This window comes from Alligator sinensis, unplaced genomic scaffold (genome assembly GCF_000455745.1).
Source record: "Alligator sinensis unplaced genomic scaffold, ASM45574v1 scaffold1136_1, whole genome shotgun sequence".
Classification (NCBI taxonomy): domain Eukaryota; kingdom Metazoa; phylum Chordata; order Crocodylia; family Alligatoridae; genus Alligator; species Alligator sinensis.
Genome location: NW_005843159.1, coordinates 146,949 through 151,489, shown reverse-complemented (window position 1 = coordinate 151,489; position 4,541 = coordinate 146,949). Strand labels below are relative to the sequence as shown.

The following is a 4,541-nucleotide window of genomic DNA, read 5'->3' as shown; positions in this document are numbered from 1 at the left end:
GCAGAGGTCCAATATTGCCTTTGCTTTTTTTCTGGCTCCCCATACATCTGAAAAAGGACTTTTTTATTGTCCTTGATGCTCAAAGCTAGTTGGAGTTCAGTTGAAGCCTTGGCTTTCCTGGTTTTCTCCCTGCAGGACCGGACCAGTGCAGAATATTCCTCCTGTGAGGTGAATCCCATCCTCCATCCTTTGTAGGCCTTTCTTTTCAGCCTCAGGAGGTCTGCTAGATCCCTGGAGAGCCAGGGGTGCTGCTGTGCCCTCTTGCTGCCTTTCCTCTGAGATGGAATAGAATTAGCTTGTGCATTGAGGATCGCTCCCTTGAGGAGCAACCACTCTTCCTGGACTCCCCTCCCCCTGGGGTTGTGGTCCCTTAGGGCTTCACTAACAAGCCTCCTGAGCTTGTCAAAGTCGGCTTTCCTGAAGTCAAGGACTTCAGTATTGCTGACTGACTTGCCAGCTTTATGGTGGATGGTGAAGGTGATCAGCTTGTGGTCGCTGTCACCCAGCTTCCCATCAGTCACTAGGTCACCGATTTGGTCATCCCCAATAGCCAGTACCAGGTCAAGCAGTGCTTTACCTCTCTAGGCAGATTTAAGTACCTTTTCTAATCTGGTTATTAAGATACATCACCCTTTCATTTCTAGGGGGCTCACACTATGCCAGTAATTTCTTGACACCCCCAAAAGTATGCAGAGAGACCAATATACAAACAAGTCAAATACTAATTCTTAGCCATTGACTCTTCTAGGTGTGACCAATCATGGGCAGTTCAAGTTAATCACCACCCTACTGACATCCTCAGTTGAAATGTTAAGATACATCAAAATTACATTTATATCCAATACTATAAAATAAACATGGGCAAGAGAACTGAACACAGGTCTGCACTAGCTAGAATTAAAGACCAAACACCCCAATAGCAAACCTATCCATGCATGCCACGTGGTGAAACCCCAGAAGTAATTTCATCTTAGGGTATGTCCATGGTGCTCAGTTGCACCTTCAGCCCCTTTTTCCACCTCTCAAGTTCATCGTTCAGTTGACCAGGCTGACTTCTTGCAAGCTACTCCAACTACTCAAAAAAGAGAACTGGGCTGCAGCTCTGGTAACAGTAAGAGTTGGGGTGATGGGGTGCATACAGACATTCAAAAGATCTGAGAGAACTGTATTGATTTTGTTCCCCTCCCCTCCCGGACTGGTCTGGGAAGGAAGAGGAGAAAAAGGTACTGCTCCATTCTTCTTTGCCAAACTGGGGACTGCCCAGTTTCAGTTTGGGAAACAAGGAAGGGGTTTTGCCCGGTTCCCATTGTCACCCTCGTCACCTAGACTGTCAGCAGGGGTGGGGATTTTGTTGCCCTTGCTGATCTACTGGAGAGCAGAAGTGAGGATTGCAAAGCCCAGGGGTTGGGAACTAGAGACAGGGAAGATATCCCCTCTGGTTCACATGTCCATGGGCTTTAAAAGCCATGTGTGCTGCCCACCTGGGTGGCACACGTGCTGACTAAAAATCTGGACAGCCAGGATTGAGGATTAGGGAGGGTGTCTTTAGCCCTATTTCCCTGCACCTCTGACTTTACTGGCTGCACGTGAGGTGATTTAAAACTCGGGATGTGTAAAATCACCCAGGATGGCAAGTCAATTGCATGTTGTGTGTTATATTATTTGTCTTTGTTCATTTCAGAAAAAATGTTACATAAACCTATGGAAATCATATACTCTATAGACATATTAATGCAAATAGATTCAGAGTTCAAGCTGGCTTTTATTTTTATTTTTTATGTAATTGACTTTTATAGAAATGTTTGTACATTTTTATTTCCATTAAGGAGGGAAAAGGAAATGTAAATTTTACATTGATTGTCAAAAAGTAAGTGCCATAATGGACTAATGTAGAAAATACATATGATGCAGGTAAGTATGTAAAACATCTCACTATATATGTCTGCACACTGGGAAACTTAAAGATTCAGTGATCTTGTTTTCAGGATGTTTAAATAGCATAAATACGCACTATATTCAGACAAAGGATGCAAGTTATCCAAGCATGTTAGACATAAGTGGGAGGTTCACTTAATAAGACTAAGCTCCTGATCCCAGGTCAACATGGCTCCCTAACTATACATTTGGAAATGAGAGATAGGAAATGATTCCTTTCAGGAGTTGCTATGGAGTGATTATATAACACTATACTGCAGTCAAAACATACCTGATGTCCAACAAATAAACTGATATTCTGTTACCATCTGGACTTTTTATATGAATTTTAGATTACCTGTACATTCTAGGATCATATTGAAATCTGCTGAGGGTACAGTGTCCGACAGTGGATTTTTGACTGCATGTTTTAGCCTCCATATTTCCGGCCTGTAAAAAATCACAAAATCTCAGATAGCAGCACAAAGTATGCACAGCTTCTCACCACAACTCCTTCTATGTCAGTGTTATCATTTTACAGATCAGTTAGATTGTAGGGAGGCAACATGAATGTGAATAAAAAGTTAACCTTGTAATTGGCCTTGCAAGTTTAAAAGGATTTATAGACATCTCTTAAAATAAAGCACTGCAGGAAAAAATAATGAATAATGACACTGTAGGATGAAAATAAATATATGTAGTACTGAGCTTCAATCTGGGGGGTTAAAGATCCAAAGACAACTGATTTTTCTGGAACCTATTTAAGAACTGTGAATTCAATGTTCATTTTTGAGACTATCAACATAAAATAGCAAGAGAGGCAAAAGCTCAGCTAATGTGGAAGTATTCTTCATTTTTATGAGACTATATTTGCAGTAGAGGAGTAAAAAATTTTAATCCACAAATATATTCCAGTATAAAAATATATTGAAAATAATCACAGATAAAATGATTTTTTCCCTAAATGATAGGACTAGCATGATAATTAATAATTACTTTGTACAAACTCTCCCAACGTGGTCAAGTAGAACACTGAAATATCACCCATTTTTTGGTGATTAATTCCTCTCCAGGGTAATGCACTTCTAAGCCCTTTAAGTCACTGAACAGTCAACTTAATACATCTTTCTCTGGTCCCTCTATGACATGTTTGCAAGCTCAAACTTCTTGCCTGAGATCTTCCTTGAAGTGTGGTATTCTACAGTCCAGCTTTTTGAAGACTTGTCTACACTGCTTTTGGCCAATCCCCAGACCACAACTGAGATGTCGTCTTACCCACTCATTTCTGTTTAGGATGCACCAAATCTAGGCAATCAGGCAGTGGTACTAGAATGTGCAGCTTAGCTCCATTCTTAGGCTTTCTGGCTTAGCTGTGATTATTGGAGCATGACTAGATGCTTAGATGACTACTCTAAGACAGAAACACTGACTGAATTCTGAATTTTAGTGCATGCTGAGCAGGACTAAGTAGGGACAGCATGCTTCTGTACAATGGTCATGGACTTGGCATGGGTATAGAGTTAACATGGATTTAGATACCATAATTAGTGTCTCAGATGTACAGAACCAAGAGAAAAAATATTTGGAGGTGGTGGAGGCAGATAGCACAGTCAGCTTCAAAAGGAGGTTGGATAAATTCATGGATGATAGACCTATAACTGGCTATTGAACAGAATGGTTGGAGATGTTTCCTCTGGCATCTCTACACCAATAAATGGTGAATGCTGGAAAGGGTATTGAATATATATTGATATATCACTCTGGATATATTCAGTAACATGCTCTCCCTCTATGGAATCAATGCCTGCCACTGTTGCAGACAGGATACTAGGCTAGATGCACCACTGTTCTGACCCATTATGGCACTTTCTATGTTCTTAAACTCCCCCCACCCTGCCCTATTTATCGTGCAGCAAGTTACCCCGGGGGTTGGTTGGGAAGTCTGGGGCCAGCACTGGACTGTCCCCAGAAGCCTAACATACGGTTCTGGGGGCCTCCTGGGGCTGCAGCCACAGTGATCCTGTTGTGTGGAGCCTGGCTGGCAGCTGAAGCATGGCTCTGGGTGGCCCAGCTCTGCTTTTTAGCAACTCACACTGCCTGAGCATGTGGTGCTCCAGGTTTTTTTTTTCCACAGGATATCCAGGGGTCAAAAAAAGCCATGAAAAAAAACCCAAACTGGAGCAGTGCATGCACGGGCAGTGTGCCCTTGCAGTGTGGAGAACATCAGACTGTGTGGTATGTGGCACTGCAAACATGTTTGCAGTGCCACATACTGTATGACCATACTCATCTGGACATGCCCGTTGTGTCAATATTTAAAAAAAAAAGAAAGTTACTATGCAAAATAGACTCCATAGTATTAGTGCATAGTTGCATGGCACATACTACAAAGTTTTCCATGTAAATGAAAACAAAATGATTAGTATTGAATGTATTATACATTAATTGAATATTAGTTTGAGGAATACAGGTGCATTATTCTATATAAAATAATCCCTTACCAGTTCAGTACCATCTGTTAACTTTTGATAACAGTGAGGTATGAGGCTAAAAGATACTTAAATTTCAACCAAAGAACAACAGTAATATGTTGATCAAATATTAGAAGTTTTTGCTTAGACGTTTGT

General features: G+C 41.3%; 1 long non-coding RNA gene across 1 annotated transcript in view; it reads right to left on the bottom strand.

Annotated features, from left to right (window-relative positions):
* LOC102384156 overlaps positions 1-4,541 on the bottom strand; it is a 15,715-nt gene that overhangs the window by 3,317 nt on the left and 7,857 nt on the right. The window contains exon 3 of the long non-coding RNA XR_325362.1: positions 2,273-2,364. This is a non-coding gene — a long non-coding RNA (uncharacterized LOC102384156). The remainder of the gene's footprint in view (positions 1-2,272; positions 2,365-4,541) is intronic.